Source organism: Salmo trutta, chromosome 30 (assembly GCF_901001165.1).
Source record: "Salmo trutta chromosome 30, fSalTru1.1, whole genome shotgun sequence".
Lineage (NCBI taxonomy): Eukaryota > Metazoa > Chordata > Actinopteri > Salmoniformes > Salmonidae > Salmo > Salmo trutta.
Genome location: NC_042986.1, coordinates 10,621,446 through 10,645,043, shown reverse-complemented (window position 1 = coordinate 10,645,043; position 23,598 = coordinate 10,621,446). Strand labels below are relative to the sequence as shown.

The following is a 23,598-nucleotide window of genomic DNA, read 5'->3' as shown; positions in this document are numbered from 1 at the left end:
GCTCAATTTACGCCACTCTCCCAAAAATTGTTTTTCTATATTTAGCCTACTGCCCTAAAATGATAGCATATTTTTATTAACCTAAAAATGGAGACACAAGGACTGTGCCCAAAGTAGCCCTTTGATTTTTAACCATGACCTGCAGTGAGAAATAGACAAATTACCTGTCAAATTATAATGCATGATTATGTATAATAAATGCATATCTAATTGTGAACATGACCCGCCTTATCCCAATCACAGCCAATGGCAAAATTGTGGATACTTCCAAAATAGAGCGTGTGTGTGGACTCCCCCCTTTTTGCGGGCGGTGCTGAAATGCGGAACAATTCAAATGAGCCTAAAGCTAATTATGCAAAAACACAGTCTATTAGGTCTCCATAGTCAGCTGTCCCAATACTCCAAATCCCTCCCCTTACCCCCTCCTAACCTACACGCTGCCACCCTCTATGTTTTGGTCCTGAATTCTCTCTGCTTGTGTGTGTGATTTACTACGCGCAGCACTGAACACAGTAGCCTAGATATTTTTCCATCGCAAAATCTAGTCATTTATTCGGCAATTGTCAACCTGCTTGAAAGCCTACTCCCTTTCATAATTATTGGGATTAAAATTATTGCTGCAATCAGACTAGTTCTGACTGCCTACGTACAGTAATTCTCGGGCATTCCCCGTCATGACCTAGCCCGCCCCTCTGGTTGAATGGATGGGAAACCTCATTAGTTCGACCATAGATTTTCTGCTGTGAACGTCGTCTGTAATCTGTTATCATTTTTGGGTTTACTTCGATGACGGATCTGTGTATTCTGTCGTTACATTCGATGAACTATTGTCCATCTGGTAAATAAACGAGCAACGGCAATCCAGTGGTACGCGTTAGGGTAAGTGACTTGTTATTTTGGTATACGATGAAACCATTGATTGAACAGAAACAATGTATCACAAATGTATCCGGTCCGGGCAATATGTATTGAGATGCATTCTGATCTCAACAATTCTTCTGATAGGCTACAGTTGATATGAAATAGCTCGCTGGATCAGGGTGCTGAGGAGGGGCTTTCAATCCAATAAATTATTTCAATGCAAGTATGTTAATTGTGTGCTTACCATTTTACATAGATATTCAGTAGCTAGTACTAGGATTGGGACACAAACCCCAATGACCATCACATCGTAATTTTCGAGTAGCTACATTTGTATGCCAATATGTCAGTCAATTAACAATACACTAGTGTGTGAGGGGGATGATATGTTATAAGGTGTTGATATACACTGACTATACCAACCATTAGGAACACCTTCCTCGGAACAGCCTAAATTGGTCGGGGCATGGACTCTACAATGTGTCAAGCGTTCCCCAGGGATGCTGGCCCATGTTGACTCCAATGCTTCCCACAGTTGTAAAGTTGGCTGGATGTCCTATGGGTGTTGGACCATTCTTCATACACACGGGAAACTCTTTGTGTGAAAAACTCAGCAGCGTTGCAGATCTTGACACAAACCGGTGCGCCTGGAACCTACTACCATACCCTGTTCAAAGACACTTCAATATTTTGTCTTGCCCATTCACCCTCTGAATGGCACACATAAGCAATTCATGTCTCAAATGGCTTAACAATCCTTTTTAACCTTCTCCCCTTCATCTACACTGATTTGAAGTGGATTTAAAAAGTGACATCAATAAGGGATCATAGCGTTCACCTGGATTCACTTGGTCAGTCTATGTCATGTATAGTCAGTGTATAGACTGGTCTCTGCCGGTGCCTATGTCCTATTTACTAAACTATGGGCTGTGTCATATGCTCAGGATTAGTGTTATCCCACTCAAGATGGCTGGCAATCGCTTCATATTCGTCGCCAAACCCACTAGCTCCAGGTCATCTATAAGTCTTTGCTAGGTAAAGCTCCCACCTTATCTCAGCTCACTGGTCACCATAGCAGAACCCACCCGTAGCATGTGCTCCAGCAGGTATATTTCACTGGTCATCCCCAAAGCCAACTCCTCCTTTGTCCGCCTTTCCTACCAGTTCTCTGCTGCCAATGACTGGAACGAATTGCAAAAATCACTGAAGCTGAAGTCTTACCTCCCTCACTAACTTTAAGCATCAGCTGTCAGAACAGCTTACAGATCATTGCACCTGTACATAGCCCATCTGTAAATAGCCCACCCAACTACCTCATTCCCATATTGTTATTTATTTTTTGCTCCTTTGCACCCCAGTATCTCTACTTGCACATTCATCTTCTGCACATCCATCACTCCAGTGTTTAATTGCTATATTGTATTTATTTCGCAACTATTGCCTATTTATTGCCTTACCTCCCTAATCTTACTACATTTGCACACACTGTATATATACTTATCTATTGTGTTATTGACTGTACGTTTGTTTATCCCATGTGTAACTCTGTGTTTGTCACACTGCTTTGCTTTATCTTGGCCCGGTCGCAGTTGTAAATTAGAACTTGTTCTCAACTGGCCTACCTGGTTAAATAAAGGTGAAATAATAAAAAAGATGACTTAGACAAATATTGACTCTTAATGAAGCGGTATCCTAGCATGTCTAATTCCTGTTTTTGAACATACGGTATTAATGATGTTTTCCCCAGTTGAGTATGGCTTTAAAGAATAATGACATTAAACTCCAGGGTTCAGTGTTGAGATGAAAGGAGTGGTCTACACTTGATGAAGTAATGGGGTCGCCTGGGCCTCATGGCAATTGAATGTATCCAACACAGAGTTGTCAAAGTCCTAAAGCACGCACACATACATTACACAGTATGCATTCACTTTGTTTACACCCTGGCGAGTGTGTTGTCTTGTACCTTTTTGATCTGCCTGAAGGCAAGATATTGTGTAAACAAAGGCAAAAATCTAATCTGAAATCCAGAAATTCACCCAGAATTTAGAATCACAAATTTGCCAAGGAATTTCATTCTATTGAATTCGCCAGAAAATTGTCAACTGATCATCGACTTATTAGATGAATTGAGAACACATCCTAAATTGAATATGAACTATGAACCATTCAGTTCTGTGAGGATGAGCATGAACAGCAAGCCTGTCTCTTTCTCTATTATTGAGGAATTATGTTGTTTGGCAGAGCATTCTGAAGCTATTAACATCTCTGTATAGGCTATATCCCTTCCAAAAATCAGTTCATCTGTCTCCCAAAATCTCACACGCAGATTTACGCTCCGTGGATATTTAGTTCTACCGTTGTAATGCCCCAAAGCATACAATATGACGAGAAGAGCACTGCAATCTTTTTAGTCACCCTTTATTTTCCTCCAGAAGATTTCATTTAAATGTGCTTCTTTTGTAATAAAACAATGGGATATTTCAATATGATTTTGCTGCTTTCTTGGGAGCCATCCTCACTCTCTACATGTCTTTTCAGCTGGCCAGTCAGACATGGTGGTGAAACACTCGTGACTAACTGAATCTTCCCTGGCTGATTTGGGGGCCATTGTCGAAGGAAAGGCCTCACAGACAGAACTTAATGCCCCTTGGAATCCTATGAAAGAATGTCATCCAGTGAAAGCTTTGGAGCTTTATGTTGGTTCCGATGAGATCACTGCAAAGTGGCTCTTGAAGCAGAAATTCCTGTCAATTGGTGGATTGGCCCCTTTGTTCCCTCTATATACTGAATCACTCTGTCTGACAGGGCAGTACACTACACTAGGCCTGGCGGTAGTCAATGACTTGCTTGTTTCCGAAGCCAGGCGTCCAAGCCTTGAGAATGATCTGCCTCTGAAACAAGTTGTGACTTCCTTTCATAAAATGTCTTTGTGCTCATAATGAAAAAGTAAAATGGAAAGGGCATTTCGACAGGCCTTATAGAACTACTTGAGGAGTGACTCCATTACCATGAATCTCACTTGAGGCCATCTAGTATGTACAGTTTTGACCCTATATTATTGTCTTGAATTGGAGTGTTAACCTAATTTGGCGGTAGGAAGCAAACTGGGCAAATAGAATGAAAACAGAACAGTCTAGTTTTCTAGTGAAGATCATTTCCGGTGAGTTGCTTCATTTGAGGGAACTTTTAACTACTTAATTAGCGATAATATTATGAGTAGGGGTCTGGTTTTTTGGGCCTGAGGAATAGGATAGAAATGATGAACAAATGGTGGGATGATGAAAAGAATAACCCATACAGAAGTATAGACACGTGCTGTTTTGTTGGTCCAAGTAGAACAGCACAACGTTCCCTGATATCTGATGCCAACAATCCCCCTTAGTTTTGGCCTTCGGATGTATGATTCACAGTCACACTGCTCAGTGCAGTTGTATTGGTACTTTGGCTAGCTGGCGCGAGCACTGTGACTGTGACAGCCTCTGAACTCATTGAATTTTTCATGTGGCAGACGCACACTCAGACAGACACCAAACTTCTGTTTCTCTATCTGGCCCAGTTTTGGTGCTAATTAGTGCCCAGCGATGTTCAGGGGCAGCCATTTTAAGAGGGGAATGGAAATACCACCTGTTCTCTGTTGAAGCAGACTTTGTTTGGGGTAGTATTTCCATAAATGGTGGAAGAGGACAACTTATTTTTCCTTTTATGTAGGCCTATCCTTTATTTGAACAGGGCAGACACATTGAGATTGACATCTGTTTTTCAGGTGATCCCTGGCCAAGTGAGTCCTGGTCATCTTCACAGAGCTGGGTGGGGCTGTCTAAGCCTTATTGTAATGTACTGTCAAAGCTTCATGTAAAAGTGTGTTTGTGAACGTGTGTGTGTAAAGGGAACCAAAATTATGACCTAGAGTGTATTACCAAGTTACAGGTTAGTCAACTGAGCAGTGAACACCCCGCAGGATGTCACCTAAGTTACATAAGTAGATTTACGTAAGGGTGCACAATATGCAAAAGTCAAACCATTTGTTAAATCAATGTTGTTAAAGTGGTTGGCTTAGCAACCACTGTATATGATAATAAGAATGGAAAGGGGTTGCACAGATAGCTGCATGGAGAGAGGGCTGGGTGAGTGACTGCTATCTGAGACCCTGTGGCTGGAGACATTTGAATTGAATATCTGATTGTGGTTCATTGAGCGGAATAGAACAGAGGAGGGACTGTGTCCTCTCAGCCCTCCCAGGGTTTCAGGCTACTGAGGCTAGTCACTTCCTGTTCTGGCCTAGCCTGCTCTGTGAACAGGGTGACAGGGGCCATACTTCTCATCTCAATCCCTCCACTGTTGCAAGGGAGTGCGGACGGGAGGGTTATCAGTCAAAATGTCTTGTGTGGATTTTCTTCTCACTCCCCCCACTTGTCTTGACAGGAAATGGCTCCTTTGCATTCAGAGGTGTCTCTCTGTCTCCGTGTCTTAATGCAGTCACAGCTGGGCCACTAAGTCAAGTTGTATGACTGCTTGCGGCTTCCTCTTGTCCAGGGCTCCCTTAAAAATGGGACTCACCTGGTTGATAAATACAATTTTGAGATGCTGGACCAGCCTTGGTCTTTGTTCCTCTGCCCTGCCTCAAAATCACTATATTGGAATGGATTTTATGTAAATGTTGTATTGACAAAATTTGCCTCAAGTTGGACTTGCTGTCCTTTACCCTGCGGTTGCAAAATGACTGAAAAGACAACACCGAACTTTTTTTTTTTTTGTCTGTACATTTCTATATGAGCACAAGAGGATGTAGGTAGATAACAACACAATCTCAGATCCTCTCATTTACAGGGGAATGGAAACACACAATTCTCCTTTCTGGATTCACTGTGTACCTTTAGTGTCTTGTAACAAAAGACAGACCACACCTGCATCACTGTGATTCCTGTGAGGGCTTTTTGTTGACAACAACCACTACTAAGCCAGAGCAGGTCAAGGAGAAACAGATAGGGGAATTATCTGTGAGTGGGAATGGAATCAGTCATGCTTGAAAGCAGCCTTTATCTATAACTGAAAACCTGTTCTACTCCTCAGTCCTCACATGGACAGACGAGCAGTTTTCCTGAGTGGTGGCCTTAGTTGCCCCTGAGTGCCCTGATGCTTATGTGTGAGTGCGAGAGCTGCTCCCTGGGGTCCTCTTCCTCCTCATCAGCCGTCTGAGCTGAGCAGCAGCCACGCCCTGGGGACTGGAAGCTATACAGCTGGTGTATTTATTAGTGCACACTGTAGCAAAACATTATGCAATGAAAAACAAAGCCAAGCGTTTCTTATTGGATAAGTCCATGTAGTCCCTCCCTGTTGCAGTCTGTTTTCTTCTATTTAGTGCCTAATGAACATGGCCCTGCTGTCCCCTACCCGAAGGAAGTTGCCCCTGGTCCTCACCCCTGAATGGCAGTGTTAATTTGAATATTCAAATCAGGCTCTGTGGTGAACAAAGGCTGATATAAAAGCAATGGAGGATATCGCTCCATTGATGGGGCGCTCACCCTAAAATCAGTCATGGAAAGGATGTTATGTTTTGATGATCATGCGCAATTCCACGGTAATGGAATTTTCACTTAAACAGATTTTTTTTAAAGTTTAACAAACCATACAACTGTATGCACAAGGACTACTTTTAACAATTTACACAATTGTTTTAATATATACATTTATTGGAATGACTGTGCAGATGCAAAGTTCGGTAACAGTTTGTGTCCACGTTTTCCAAAAACTCTTAAATATATGCTCCGAATTAATAAGATTCAACGATGTCTGCAGAAAGAATGGAGACATCGTTGAAAAAATCTAATCCAATTTCATTTGTCACATGCTTCATAAACAACAGGCGTAGACTAACGGTGAAATGCTTACTTACGGGCCCTTCCCAACAATGCAGAGAGAGAAAACAATACAAATAATAACACAAGGAATAAATATGCAATGAGTAACGAAAAGTTGGCTATATGTACACAGCGTACCAGTAACAAGTCTGTGCAGGGGTACGAGATAATTGAGGTAGATATTGGTAGGGGTAAAATGACTAGGCAACAGGAAAGATAATAAAACAGTAGCACCAGTATATGTGATGAGTTGGTGCATAAAGGGTCAATGCAGATAGTCCGGATAGCTATTTAGTAGTCTTATGGCTTGGGGGTAGAAGCTGTTCAGGGTCCTGTTGGTCCCAGACTTGGTGCATCGGTATCGCTTGCCTTGCGGTAGCAGATAGAACAGTTTGACTTGGGTGGCTGGATACTTTGAACATTTTTAGGGCCTTCCTCAGTGCCTGGTGTAGAGGTCCTGGATGGCAGGGAGCTCGGCCCTAGTGATATACTGGGCCGTTCACACTACCCTCTGTAGCGCCTTGCGGTACGATGCCAAGCAGTTGCCATACCAAGCGGTGATGCAGCCAGTCAAGGTGCTCTCATTGGTGCAGCTGTATAACTTTTTGAGGATCTGAGGGCCCATGCCAAATCTTTTCAGCCTGCTGAGGGGGAAGAGGCGTTGTCCTGCTTACTTTACGACTGTGTTAGTGTACAGTGGGGGAAAAAAAGTATTTGATCCCCTGCTGATTTTGTACAGGTAACGAGCTGAGATTAGGAGCACACTCTTAAAGGGGGTGGCCGTATGTTTTGGGTCATTGTCATGCTGGAATACCCATCCACGACCCATTTTCAATGCCCTGGCTGAGGGAAGGAGGTTCTCACCCAAGATTTGACAGTACATGGCCCCGTCAAATGATGCGGTGAAGTTGTCCTGTCCCCTTAGCAGAAAAACACCCCCAAAGCATAATGTTTCCACCTCCATGTTTGATGGTGGAGATGGTGTTCTTGGGGTCATAGGCAGCATTCCTCCTCCTCCAAACACGGCGAGTTGATTTGATGCCAAAGAGCTCCATTTTGGTCTCATCTGACCACAACACTTTCACCAGTTGTCCTCTGAATCATTCAGATGTTCATTGGCAAACTTCAGACGGGCATGTATGTATTCTTGAGCAGGGGGACCTTATTCTTGAGCAGTGGGATTTCAGTCCTTCACGGCGTAGTGTGTTACCAATTGTTTTCTTGGTGACTATGGTCCCAGCTGCCTTGAGATCATTGACAAGATCCTCCATCGTAGTTGTGGGCTGATTCCTCATCGTTCTCATGATCATTGCAACCCCACGAGGTGAGATCTTGCATGGAGCCCCAGGCCGAGGGATATTGACAGTTCTTTTGTGTTTCTTCCATTTGCGAATAATCGCACTAAATGTTGTCACCTTCTCACCAAGCTGCTTGGTGATGGTCTTGTAGCCATTCCAGCCTTGTGTAGGTCTACAATCTTGTCCCTGACATCCTTGGAGAGCTCTTTGGTCTTGGCGATGGTGGAGAGTTTGGAATCTGATTGATTGCTTCTGTGGACAGGTGTCTTTTTTACAGGTAACAAGCTGCGGTTTGGAGCACTCCCTTTAAGAGTGTGCTCCTAATCTCAGCTCGTTACCTGTATAAAAGACACCTGGGAGCCAGAAATCTTTCTGATTGAGAGGGGGTCAAATACTTTTTTCCCTCATTAAAATGCAAATCAATTTATAACATTTCTGACATACGTTTTTCTGGATATTTTTGTTGTTATTCTGTCTCTCACTGTTCAAATAAACCTACCATTAAAATTATAGACTGATCCTATCTTTATCAGTGGGCAAACGTACAAAATCAGCAGGGGATCAAATACTTTTCTCCCCCACTGTATGTGGACCATGTTAATTCCTTAGTGATGTGGACACCAAGGAACTTAAAGCTCTCGACCCGCTCCACTACAGCCCCGTCGGTGTGTGCTCGGCCCTCTGTTTCCTGTAGTCCACGATCAGCTCCTTTTTGTTTTGCTGATGTTGAGGGGGAGGTCGTTGTCCTAGCACCACACTGTCAGGTTACAGACCTCCCTATAGGCTGTCTCATCGTTGATCAGGACTACCGTCATGATGTTGTCAACAAACTTACTGATGGTTGGAGTCATGCGCTGTCGTGGGTTAACAGGAAGTACAGAAGGGGACTAAGCACACACCCCCGAGGGGCCTCTGTTGAGGGTCAGCGTGGCGGATTTCTTGTTGCCTACCCTCACCACCTGACGGCGGCCCGTCAGGAAGTCCAGGATCCAGTTGCGGAGGGAGGTGTTTAGTCCCAGGGTCCTAAGCTTAGTGATGAGCTTGGAGGGCATTATGGTGTTGAACTGTAGTCGTTGAACAGCAATCTCACATAGGTGTGCCTTTTTGTCCAGCAATAGAGATTGCGTGATCAGTGGATTTGTTGGGGCGGCATGCAAATTGGAGTGGGACCAGGGTGTATGGGATGATGGTGTTGTTGTGAGCCATGACCAACCTTTTACAGCATTTCATGGATACAGATGAGAACGGGAAGGGGTCCCATGGGACCCCTTCCCGTTCTCATCCCGTTAACGGGATTGATTTTGACGACAGCCAGTGGAAAATCAGAGAAAATCTCATAATTCCATTTTCTCAAACAATCAACTATTTTACACCATTTTAAAGATAAACTTCTCGTTAACCTAACCACATTGTCCGATTTCAAAAAGGCTTTACGGCGAAAGCATAAAATTAGATTATGTTAGGACATAAACTTCACAAGAAACACCACACAGCCATTTTCCAAGCAACTAGATGCATCACAAAAACCCAAAACACAGCTAAATGAAGCACTAACCTTTGACGATCTTCATCAGATGACACTCCTAGCACAGTATGTTACGCAATACATGTATGTTTTGCTCGATAATGTTCATATTTATATCCAAAAACAGCATTTTACATTGGCGCTTAATGTTGAGAAATGTTTTCCCTCCAAACCTGAATCAGCACAATGAGCACACACAGTACGTAAATTCTCATCGTAAACATTAATCAATATAGAAGTGTTATGCACAGAATTATAGACACACTTCTCCTAAATGTAATCGCTTTGTCAGATTTCAAAAAAGGTTCACGGCGAAAGCACAATTTGCAATAATCTGAGTACAGCCCAGATGACACTAACAACTAGCAAACAGAAACCCGCCATCTTGGAGTCAATAAATCTAAGAAATTACATTATAAATATTCACTTACCTTTGATTATCTTCATCAGAAGGCACTCCCAGATTCCCAGCTCCACAATAAATGTCCGATAAAGTTCATATTTATTTCCAAATAATACATTTTGTTCGCGCGTTAGGTTCACTATCCAAATCCACTACACACGTGCTTACTTAGTCTAGACGAAAAGTCAAAAAAGTTATACTACAGTTTGTAGAAACATGTCAAACGATGTATAGAATCAATCTTTAGGTTGTTTTTATCATATACCTTGAATAAAATTCCAACCGGACCTATCCTTTCTCTTTGGGAGTGAATATGACCTCAGCTCGCTCCCAAGTCATTGCGCGTGACTTGAGCCCATGCCTTATAATGGGACACCAGTTTACCACAGCTGGTATTCCCTTCAAATTCACCAGAGAATCTTCAAACACCGTTCTAAAGAATGCTGACATCTAGTGGAAGCTTTAGGAAGTGCAAAATGAACCCTAAGTCACTGTATACGATCAAGGCAATCACTTGAAAGGACTACAAGCACCAGACTTCCCACTTCCTGCTTGACTTTTTCTCAGGTTTTTGCCTGACATATGAGTTCTGTTATACTCAGACACCATTCAAACAGTTTTAGAAACTTCAGAGTGTTTTCTATCCAAATCTACTAATAATATGCATATTCTAGTTTCCGGGACAGAGTAGTAACCTGTTTAAATTGGGTACGTTTTTCATCCGGCCGTGAAAATACTGCCCCCTAGCCCTAAGAGTTAACTAACTTGCCTAGTTAAATAAAGGTAAAATAATTTAAAAAAAATGTAAAATCAAGAGGTATTCTAACTCAGGACAACAAAACCTCTGGACTTCCTTAAAGGGTAGGTAGCGTAAATATAACCACTTGTAACATATGGATTTGCATTAGAATGTGCATCAAAAGTTCCAATGCAAAGTTACACTTCACTTTTCTATTCGAATTATTACATAAAACTGATCAGAATGCCGAAGTCATGCCGGGAAAAAAAACATATGCGGGGTGTGACGTAATATGAAGGACGCGGCAAGCAGCCTATTTTCTATAATGTAAACTCCAACAGAAATACCTTCAAATGTATAACTTCAAATTGAACCAAATTGTTTGCTCTCATGACTACTGGTTTCAATTGAATTTTCTGCCAACTTACAAGCAAATAATTTATGAATTTATGGTTACAAATCAGTTTGCAAGGTTGCTAGCCAACTAGCCTGCTAATTTTAGCCCTACCAGCCTAACGTTACATTAGCACTGCATGAGTTAGACAGTTGCTATCAACACCTAGCTTACAGCTACATTAAAGTAAACCAAAGTTTTGTAAATATATCACACAATCTAACCAGTTATCAAATAATGTTACTGGTATATGCTGTTATCTTGGCCAGCCAGCTAAAGTCAGTTATTTTATCCTAGCCAGATAACTAGCCTAGCTCGCCAACCACCACGGTTGACATAGTTAAGTAATAAACCAGAGAACAACTAGTTTTGACAGCGTTTTATGTTTTTGAATAATAAAAGTTCTAAATATGCTTAGTTTATGACCAATGTTCTCTCTAATTTATTTTCGGCACGGAGAAAATTTCAGGGCTGCTGAGCGCAAACTTGAACATTGTGAAAATTCTGTGCAACTTCCAGCGTACGTTTACTGTAAACACTGAGGCTGAACCCGTTTTAAGTTACAGTTTCAGACGAGAGGTCAAGAAGGCTACTGTGGCTATTTGTTCATAATGTCAGCCTACCAGAGTGGTCTACCATAAAAAATTTTGAAAATGTATCCCATAACATTTTATTATGGAAATAGCTGTTCTATCCTTCAGCCTACAGTAGCAGCCAATGTGTGGTGTTCAATGTAGGCCTACATTCCATGAGACTTTTGAAAAGAACATGCAGGGCTTGACATTAACCTTTTTATCCACTTGTCCTTCAGACAAGGAGGTGACTGAAAATGTTGTTTGATGCAAGAAACCACTTAAAAAAATAAAATGCATTATTATTCCATACCATTATTACAGAGAATCAAATATATTATGCTACCCTCTGCCTATTGGCTACTTAGCCTATTCAAGCCCATTTAAAATACAACACTGCCCCTTTTAAGACCAAAAAAAAAAGCTCATTACCCGACTCGCTTTTCAAAGATGTCTAGAAATGTACACATTTTGTGCTCTTGTAGGAAGCAATCACTCCCCCATTGCTAACTACAAGTTATCTATAACTGGGCTAATAATAAACTAACTATCAACGATATGAACACATGTGCACACGTGGCTACATGCAGCTCTCGCTTTGATCTCAAAACAAGCGCATCTACTCACGACCACTCATGCTGTAAACACAGTCAAGTTCAAAGTGAATGGCACAGATCCATATATGGCAATGGTATAGGCCTATTGCAGCTCTGATTGGTTATGCCGCACCGGTCTGTGTAGCATTATGCCTACAACAAAATCTACTGCATAGTTTTAGTTTTGCATACTAAGTCTTGCATAGTTTGTTTTGTTTCGGTATGTTGTGTTGAAAGTGGCAAATATTGCGTTGATTCAGTCACAATTCCAACAGTAAAGGGAAAAGCAAAAGTGAATGTTTCTACTTTTCTAGAAAGATAATTGATGTTTTTTTACTTCTGTTATGCTGGATAGTTCTTGTCTCATTGAGGAAGTGCTCTTGTCTGAAGCCTCAAGAGGAAAATATAATCAAAGCTTTTATTATTTCCATGCTAATTACGAACCAAACACCGATTCAGTCGGTTCTATAATATATGCCATTTAGCAGACACTTTTATCCAAAGAGATTTAGTCATATGTGCACACATTTTACGTATGGGTGGTCCCATGAATCGAACCCACTACCCTGGTGTTATAAACACCATGCTTTTCCAACTGAGCTACGAAGGACCACAGTTCTAAATCCAAACATCCACTAGTCTGAAGAAGTCTGTGTTGTTGACGAGAACAACGATCAGTCTTCTATTGGTTTACATTTAAGTCATTTAGCAGATGCTCTTATCCAGAGCGACTTACAGTAGTGAATGCATACATTTTTCCCGTACTGGTCCCCCGTGGGAATCAAACCCACAACCCTGGCGTTGCAAACACCATGCTCTACCAACTGAGCCACACGGGACCATTAGTTGTGCTTATTGTTTTTAAGAATGGAAACACTCCTGTAACCTTTTTCCTACTCTAAGTTATTGTAAAACGTTTCTATGGCCTGTGGCATCATGAACATCTATCCACATCCTGGGTGTACGGTGTCTCTACCTGTTCCCAGAGCATTCCTCATGTGGGGTGTGTTAGTGGGAGAGGAGATAGGACCTGCCTTATCCTCCAATCCACATTCCACAACCATGACTGGAGCTGCCTCACTCTCTCTCACTGTTGTAACAAACCTGAATGCACAGACTGTACGTAGACACACAGCCAGCCCAACAAACCGACACACTACACACACACAAATGTGCCTGTCTCATTCCTTATTCCTGTTGATGGCTCATACCTGTAATGGAGACTCTAATATTTGGGCTTGTCTGTATGCACACATGTGTTTAGAGTTGCTGTGAACTGCCATTTGACATTTTATTCACTTTTCCTGATGGATTTCTCCAATCTATTATACTCTATATATAGAAAGGTATTTGGACACCACTTCAAATTAGTGGATTCTGCTATTTCAGCCACACCCGTTGCTGACCTGTGTATAAAATCAAGCACACAGCCATGCTATCTCTATAGACAAACATTGGCAGCAGAATGGCCTTACTGAAGAGCTCAGTGACATTCAACGTGGCACCATCATAGGATGCCACCTTTCCAACAAGTCAGTTTGCCAAATTTCTGCCCTGCTAGAGCTGCCCCGGTCAACTATAAGTGTTGTTATTGTTAAGTGTAAATGTCTTTCCTCTGTTGCAACACTCACCACTGACTTCCAAACTGCCTCTGGAAGCAACGTCAGCACAAGAACTGTTCATTGGGAGCTTCATGAAATGGGTTTCCATGACCGAGCAGCTGCCCACAAGCCTAAGTTCACCATGCGCAAAGCCAAGTGTCAGCTGAAGTGGTGTAAAGCTCACTACTATTGGACTCTGGAGAAGTGTAGACGTGTTCTCTGGAGTGATGAATCATGCTTCACCATCTGGCAGTCTGACGGACAAATCTGGGTTTGGCGGATGCCAGGAGAACGCTACCTGCTCGAATGCATAGTGCCAACTGTAAAGTTTGGTGGAGGAGGAATAATGGTCTGGGGCTGTTTTTCATGGTTCGGGCTAGGCCCCTTAGTTCCAGTGAATGGAAATCTTAACGCTACAGCATACAATGACATTCTAGACAATTCTATGCTTCCAGCTTTGTGGCAACAGTTTGTTAAGGCCCTTTCCTGTTTCAACATGACAATGCCCCTGTGCACAAAATGAGGTCCATACTGAAATAGTTTGTCGATCTTTGTGGCAGAACTAGACTGGCCTACACAGAGCCCTGACCTCAACCCCATCGAACACCTTTGGGAGGAATTGGAACGCCGACTGCGAGCCATGCCTAATAGCCCAACAGTGCCTGACCTCACTAATGCTCTTGTTGCTGAGTGGAAGCAAGTCCTCGCAGCAATGTTCCAGCATCTAGTGGAAAGCCTTCCCAGAAGAGTGGAAGGGGGGACCAACTCCATATTAATGCCCATAAACATTTTTGATGAGATGTTCGACGAGCAGATGTCCACATACTTTTGGTCTTGTAGTGTATATGTTTCCCTGATGGGGCTTCAGATTTCAGAGCTACATGGATTTTTCTTAATGGTAACAGTACTAGGCACTGCTGCCTAGATCAGAAGTTAAATGGTCAAAGCCCTGATTTACTGAAGGATGCAGCGCTCTCGGGTCTCTGTGGATGCTAGCTGGTCAGATGTTAGCTCAGCTGCTCTGATGTTCCCTCTTTTGAAATAAGATTGAAAAGTGCTAGAAGCATCATTTAAAGGGTTATACTTCATAGCATCTCAGTGCGTTCTGTAGGCTTTGTAACATGTTTGCTAGTTCTCTCCTTTATTATCCTATATTTCTGCCCTTGTCATTTATGTTGCATAGTTTTGGTAATCTGTTCTGACAGTGTTTTTATAATGTGAACAAGCAAAACCATAGGGAAGAAAACACATTGGCTATATTTTCTAATACATTTCTATACGGATCGGTGTGTTTTTCAACTACTTGCGGTTGACTAGTTAAATAATATTTGGGAAGCAGGCAAAGAGGATGTTTTTCCTTGTCATGTGCCGTAATAGGCTGTGGAAGAAATTGGTTTATTTTATACATTTTCCTTTGCGAGAAAAAATAAGAAACGCGCACACTGCTCTTTAATAAGCTTTACGTTTCGGCCTCACGGCCTTCATCATAGCTTTTGAGAGATTTTTTTTGTTTTCCTAGAGATCTTAATGATGAAATGCCTATATGTTATGTTGTAAATGTGAATATGAATTATCTCCCCATTTCAGATTAATCTGACGTTTTTCTTGCGCTGTACCCAATGATTTCTGAAAACTTGCTTGATAGGTCGATGTCCTCATTGTGGTTTTACAGAGGTGTTTAATATGTTTTATGTACACACTTTATGTGAATATTTATGAAATGCACGTTGTTGTATTTGGTAGCACTTATTTGTTTTCCCTCGACTCCAACCCCATTCGATGCATGGAACAGATGTGGGTGGGGCCATGTCTACATAAGGATGCTAATTTTTAAAAACTCACAAAAGCTCTGATGGAAGGCGGTGAGGCTGGTACGTAAAGCTTATTAAAGAGCAGTGTTCAGGTTTCTTTCTCATTTTGTTCAACTGTTAACATGCACCTGCAAAAAAGATAGCTCAGATGTGCGAGTGCTTTTTGAATTATACATTTTCATTTGTAAATCTCTTGAAAGGATTGGAGAAAGAGTCAGCAAAGGAGAGCGTAAGAATTGGAAAAAGCTAAACCCTTAGAATGATGTTTTTCTTCTGCCTCACTCTCACTCACTCTTCTTGTCCCTCAAACACATGACCACAGATCATCAGTCTCTGTGCACATAATAACCATATTCAGATGAAGGGAAAGAGATGGGGAGGATATGTGATTGTTTGGGGGCAATGGCAGAACAATATAGGGTACCCAAACATTATACATACTTCTGGTAAGGCTTCCAGGATTACAAAGTGAAGCTATGGCAGAGCAGATTTTAAACAATTCAATACTAAATCAGCCATTCTATTCTTAGTGTAAATATACCATATACCATAGAAACAAAATGGATTTGCTAATGGTCTATAGAACGCACACACAGGTCACTGCAATGCAGTCACATTTTATTTTCATTGCTGAGCCCCAGATGCTTTAAAGGCCCTTTGCAGTCAAAAACATTAATTTTGTGTGTGTGTTTATACAGTGTTTCCACACTATGAGGTTGAAATAATACTGTGACATTTATGAAAATGCCCTTTTAGTGTAAGAGCTGATTGAAAAGACTGATTTTGGGCATGAAAACCGGTCCAACTCCTCTTTCTCAATTCTCAAACAGAAATGGGATGTGCCTTTGATGAACGGCTAATGTGTTATTCTGGTCATGCGCGCCGTCACCGGCATAGCTAGTTCGTTAGCTAAGCTAGCCACTTGTAACTCCTCCAGTATGTGATGATTTCATTTCACAGGATTTGTTTTTGATCGGAAGCTGTAGGGAAGGGTAAGAAATGGCACTTCTGTAGCCAAATATCATATTCATCCATTTTGTTTTGTATTTAAGTATTACATTGCCTGGTGTGGTGGTGCATTGCTCAGTTATACGGTTTAAAGCTGTTATTTTTACCCAAAGTCGACCTTTAATAGACCAATAAGAAAGAGTTCCAAACCTCTCTGCCATTAGCTGCTAGTTTTCCCATTCCTACTTAGACCGTTGCAACTACCACTCACAAGATGCCAAACACCCGGGGGCAGCAGTACATCAACGGTACCACTGATGCAACTCATCACTATGAAGTTGTGCAGCTGTTCCTGTATGCCAGTGATCATAGGGAGGCGTGATCACTTCTCCTTTGACACCATGTGTAACCGATGTGAAATGGCTAGTTAGTTAGCGGTGGTGCGCGCTAATAGCATTTCAATCAGTGACGTCACTCGCTCTGAGACTTGAAGTAGGGTTTTCCTCTTGCGTTGCAAGGGCCGCGGCTGGGTAACGATGCTTCGGTGGGTGTCAGTTGTTGATGTGTGCAAGGGTCCCTGGTTCGAGCCCGGGTTGGGGCGAAGAGAGGGACGCACTGTTACACTTGCATCGTACTTATTTACTTTAACCATGCGGTTAAGTTTGAAACAGGAAGCTTCAGCTGCTATTACGTTTCTGCTCGTTCTTTTCAAAGCTTTTTACTGATGCATCAAGGGTGCGTCATCGCTTCAATCGAGCAAGTAAATATTCTCCCATAGCCTCTCAACGCCTCTGACATCGCATGGCCTTAGTGGATGACGAGAGTAGCCAGAGTAACATCATTGTTTCCTTTCATTTTTATCATAAGTAAACTGATTCAATAAGACAGATGAGCTCGTTTTACAACGGAAAAAACCCTAGTGAGTTAGGGTTGGAAGAGGAACTGCCAAGATGAGTTGGAGTTTGATTACCTGTTTGAATACGAACCACATGCCATATTCATGCCCAGTAGCACATGTCCTAGCAAAATTATTGCTTGAGAAATGGATCTTTCCTAAAAAGCAAAAAAAATTTTTGGGGGAAATGTAAATACCATTTTAAATTCTAAAACGAGCATGGTAAGGTACATATTTGTTAAGCACCAAAAAAATCCATCTTTAATTGGAAATTCTGCTAAATTACATATCGATGAACCATCTTTTTCAGATCCTTAACTCTCAATGCAGGAGAAAGTGACTAAGGCTTTGGGTTGCTTGCTTCAGTCTCTTCTATATTTATCTGAAGATATTTGGCCAAGATAGCAGCCGTGAATCCTGAGCCCTGAAATCAAACACGCTTTTGTATAAAGACTGTTTCACAAGATTACTGTAACTGAATAAACTGCTCTTATAATGGTTTAATCTGTATGGCTTCTAGGGCTGACCCCAATTTAGTTGACTGGTCGATTGTTTGTTTTGTCATATGTGTGTGTGTGTGTGTGTGTGTGTGTGTGTGTATGTATGTATGTATGTATGTATGTATGTATGTATGTATGTATGTATGTATGTATGTATGTGTGTGTGTGTGTGTATATGTATGTATGTATGTATGTATGTATGTATGTATGTATGTATGTATGTATGTATTGTAACGACCCTGGGTTTATAAGCGCGGAAATCGACTCTGCCGCTTGAGCATGCTTTTGCGGCACAGTCGATAGCGCGCCGGACTTCGGGCTTGAAGGTCGAGGGTTCGAGACCTGCTCCCTACCTGTTTCATTACAGTATGTATGTATGTATGTATGTGTGTATATATATATACATACATACATACATACATTCATATATATACACACATGTATATATATATATATATATATATACACATTCATATACACACACACACACGTATATGTATGTATGTATATATGTGTGTGTGTATGATACCAGTCAAAAGTTTGGACACACTTAATCATTCAAGGGTTTTTCTTTATTTTTACAATTTTTTTACTATTTTTACCATTGTAGAATAATAGTGACGACATCAAAACTATGAAATAACACAGATGGAATCATGTAGTAACCAAAAAAGTGTTAAACAAATCAAAATATATTTTAGATTCTTCAAAGTAGCCTTGATGACAGCATTGCACACTCTTGGCATTCTCTCAACCATCTTCATGAGTTAGTCACCTGGAATGCATTTCAATTAACAGGTGTGCCTTGTTAAGTTCATTGGTGGAATTTCTTTCCTTAATGTGTTTGTGGAATTTATTTCCTTAATGCGTTTGAGCCAATCAATTGTATACCAGTCAACATTTTGGACACCTACTCATTCAAGGGTTTTATCTTCATTTTTACTATTTTGTTGTAGAATACTTATTTATTTGTGCCCATCTCAGTGAACTAATCCATTGCGGAGGCCTAGACTAAAAGCCCATTTATGCTTGATCCGAAAATGTGGTCAGAGGCTCCATATGGAGGGTGTGACACAATTGCGGACCTTCCAGAGGCATGCTGAGTCCAAATCGAGCTCTGTACCGCATCGCCATGTGCCTCCCCAATTTTGAAAACAATGCCAAGGGCTCTGTATAGCTCCGCATTGGCATGATTGGTTGACGCTAGGTGGGGGCGTTACATCCTGTATAAACACAAACTCACTTCTCGGACTTTAGCTCTGCACTGCTCCGTGAAGCGCAAGAAGTATGAATGCCTTGACTTCTGCTGAGGCCATATCACCGTAAATGCTGCATGGTCAATGCAGACATAGGATTGACCATGCGCCCAGATGCCCAATGCACTTCTTTCTCCAGAATGCGCTCTCTCCCGCAAATTTGTGCACATTCATTGTTTCATAACTTCATTGTGTGAATTGTTTGCGTTTGATTGTTAGTGTATCTGTATTCTCCATCCCATGTAGTACATTTACCGTTAATTCCTATAACTTCAAATCTACAATGTTTGTTACTTTGGTTATGGTCATTTCTTTTAATGCATTCAATATTATTATTATTATTCCATTCTTCCTGTTCTCATTGTCGGAGTGGACACATTGTTTGCAGAGTGCACAACCTATGCTACACTTGTGAGAAACAAGTTTTGTTTTATTTAATTCCGCTTATGAGTTCTGTCAATTTAGTCATTGTCTTTTGTTTGCAGCGCTCTTGTCAATAGAAGTAGGACTATAGGCTACCTGGCCTGCATGCAAATGTAGGCATATAAATATGCCCATTTGGGGATCTGATAGTATTTCTTATTGGCTTAACGCACCACCACTAATGATCTGTGGAGCTTCTCAAAGTAATGTTTTCTTCACTTCAAACAGCAAGCAAATTAATCTGTTTTTACCTCCATTGAGAATTACAATAGTTCTTCAATGTATTAGATTTTATTAGAGCTGTCTCCCTTTCGATAACCACTCAGCGTGAAAGGGAAAAATGTCATGCTCTGATCCAGTGGAAACGTCATAAAATAGGCTTCTTATCAGTGCGTGACTTGGACTGAAATGGGTTCTGGTAATAATTTTTGGTGCTGGTACTGTTTATATTTAGGTGCAGGAGCTCCACAATACTGTTGAGCTAATATTCTATAAGAGGAACAGGAGCTCAAGCAGTAGAACATTGGTGGAGCGGGTACTCCGTTCCGGTGAGCTCCTGCCCAAGTCAAGCACTCCTTCTTATCCCTTGCGCAAATAGTCTACAGATGTGTGTGTCTGTCCTGAGCTCACTGGCTCAGGAAACTCTGAGGGCCCAGATTATTTTATACAATGTTGCTAGTGCAAGCTTCTGCCAGACCCAAGTTAAAACCTCTTACATCTACACGTTCCGCTAGCGGAACGTCTGCTCCAATATCCAATGATGGGCGGGGCGCGAAATTCAAACTCCTCTAAAATCCGAAAACTTCCATTTTTCAAACATATGACTATTTTACAGACAGTTCTGAAGCTGTCCACATCAGTAGTGTTTTTGTTTGCTACCTCCTTATTAGTTAAGCAATGATGATCACTTTTGGCGCTCTAGGAGTTCCCTCTTTTTGATAATCTCGTGATTCAAAACAGTCAACCAATTTTTGTTTTTCAATTCCAAAATCACTCAACAGCTTGAACCTCTTACAGAACCTCAGAGACGGAAAGAGTCATATTTTGTAAATCCACTTCCCAAACTTGTGTAAGCTAACCATTTTTAATTCTCCATGTCTGTCTCTGAAGAGCCTCATATAAGGCACTAGGCATGGTACAGCAAAGTCTGAGTTGGGATGGTTGTAGGCCTACGGCTCAGTCAGTCAGAGTTGCGTGGGAAACAGTGCTGTACTGCTGTCTAACACGGGATTTATCCCACACCGAGGTACAATCTGTGGATGATTCACACACAGAGCTGCTGTGGGACTGGGGTTCGTCTCCTACTGTGTGTGGCTCAGATCAGATGGGCCAGGCTTGCCTGGGTGGGAGGCTCACTGCTGGGATGGAGAGAGACTGGCGTGCTGCGCTCTGCTAGCTCGGCTCAGCTCTGCTCTTGCTTGCCACACTCTCAATTTGGTCACAGAATAGTTTGTGTCCTGGAATGACCATGCCTCTGAATCATGGTTGCAGAGAGCAGGGATAGTGCTAGAAGTTGCTCCTCTCTGCTCTTGTAACACTCTCTAATTTTGTCACAGGATACTTTGTGATGCACGATATTGATGTGTCCTATGTTGAGTAACTTGACTGAATTATAAGAGCATAGAGAATGTGTAGTGGTATAAGTTTGTGCTTTGAGAGATGGAGTTGGATGTGGGGTGGTTCTGGTAGGGAATGAAGAATGAGTGAAGGAAGGAATTAAACAAGGGAGAGATGATTAAAGAAAGCAAAAGGAGGGTTGAAAAAGTGAAAATATCCTACTTTTTTGTTGCTCTACAGTAAGTGAAGTACCTTTTCTTTTTTTTACTTAACTCCTGTTGTTTAGGTTCTTTCAGAAAACTCCCTCCCTCCATGACGTCACAGGAACTGTCCTCTGAACTAATCCCTTCTTATACAAAATGGCCCAGATTATTTTTGAGTTGAGCCTAAATTCCCAAATGATTTAATATGTGTTGCAGTGAGATTAAGAACTGGTGATAACAGGCCTTTAGAAAATCCATGGATCTGGGAACACTGCCAGACCAGTGGCTCATTTGTTATTGTGAAGTCGTAAATATGAAAGGCCTGCCTGAAGAGACAGGGTTGTAAGGCCAACCAGTCTCAGCCTCTGAGACTTTTTTGAGGGCGAGAGAGATGTCACTCGCACTCATGGTCACACTGACAGGATGTTTTGTTTTAAAACCGAAGGTGATGTGAACTTAGATTGGGTTAAGTTCACATCACGCTCCCCCCCCCCCCAACACACACATACTTGAGCTGTGAACGGGATCAGGACTCTACGCAGTACAGTAGACTCTTAAGAGACTGCTGGGAAAAGGAAAGTGGGTAAACGCTGCGCCCCAAATCGTAGCACTGCCGCAGCGCGTAATATTTTACCGCAAACTCTGCACCAGAAGCGAACTCCTTCCTCTGCTACTCTTTCGTCTGAATGAGGCTACGATACATCGAGTTTCCCAAATGGCACCCTATCCCCTATGTGGTACATTGCTTTCGACCGGAGACATATGGGCCACTTTTTAAAGGGAATAGGCTGCCATTTGGGATGCAGACTGTGTTTTTACAGGACTCTCTGGAGATCAAAACATAAATGGAAAGAATTTTCTGGGTGATTTCACTTCAGTCGTTCTCAGGACATGACCGGCATCCAACCTGATAGCCCCGAGACAGCCAGGGAGACTTTACTCTCTCGCTCTTTCTCTCTTTATCTGATAAACTTGCTGCTGTTTTTTTTCCCTGAAAAAGAAAATAAGTGGGAGTGTACAAGTGCATTTGGGCAGTTGCTTGTGGAATGCCAGTGTCCTCTCACTCACTTTCACTGTGGGTGGATGTTTACAGTTTTGGCCCTTGCAAAACCCCAAGTTCTATTGTAACTGTTTTGTAGACAGCCATGAACCGGAGCACCTGTCTTTGTCTGAGCAAGAGAAGCATGACTCAGTCATAATTATCTGACTGAGTCCTAGATCTTCCTGGAGTCTGTAGTGGAGATTTACTGTTGGGTGCCTTCTCGTATTTAGCACAATGCGGCAGATGGATTTGTCTAGGCAGGATAAGATATGTGCTCGGCAGTGCTGCTGCATGTAGTAAGTCCGACCGGTATATCCGGTCTTTCAATTTTGTTGTAGCCATGTTGTTCTGTTACAGCTAGTCTTGACTCCCCAGATGGAATGTCCTCACGGCATAGCTGAACACGATTACAGAATTGATGTTGATAATCTGGAGAGAACAAGCAGATGGTGGGCAGTGACGCAGGAAAGGAGGGTCGAGCAAAAGCCTCCCACTTTCCCTGCTTTCCCTTAAGTAATTACTTAGAGAGCATTAAGATGAAGGAATACGTCCAGGGCCTGATCCATGGCTGTGTCTAAAAAAAGTTACATCTGTAGCAGTGAACTGCTCGCTTCCTCCATTCTTGTTTCCTCAGTTCCTCACCAAGCGTATTGTAGGAGGGACCTTAGATCCTCTCCTCCAATTCACTTTGAGAAGAATTGAGGAAGCAAGAATTTGACGGTCAGTAACTGTTTCAGACACAGGACCACATGCTGCAATGCCCTGGCCCTATGCTGGTCTAACTTAGCCTCAACCTTCTTTTTCTCAGGGAGTTCATGTGAAACTTCCGCCTAAATGAGAACATCGTTGAGCAATGACGTGAAACCAACCTAAGCCTCAGATATTTTGCCTATGATCTGACCTTTCGATACTTGATGTACAGTACCTCAGTGTTTTGATATGAGTATTTCTCTGAATCCTTTCTTTAGCATCCCCAGTTGACTATACCTGTGGCTCAGACTTGTCTCCAGCTGATAACGATAGTAGTAGCCTGGGAAGCAGTTCACATGTTATGTAACAGGACAGAGTCAAGCTATATCTTGATTGGTTGTTAGAACCTATGTGGTAAAATCATGG

At 42.0% G+C, this 23,598-nt stretch overlaps 1 protein-coding gene across 2 annotated transcripts in view; it reads left to right on the top strand.

The window, feature by feature from the left end:
• Positions 1 to 463: 463 nt before the first annotated feature.
• The window catches only part of src (v-src avian sarcoma (Schmidt-Ruppin A-2) viral oncogene homolog), a 46,210-nt gene continuing 23,075 nt past the window's right edge, over positions 464 to 23,598 (top strand). For both annotated transcript variants that reach the window (XM_029722690.1, XM_029722689.1), the window contains exon 1: positions 464 to 879. The gene's annotated coding sequence lies outside the window, so the exon portion shown is untranslated. The remainder of the gene's footprint in view (positions 880 to 23,598) is intronic.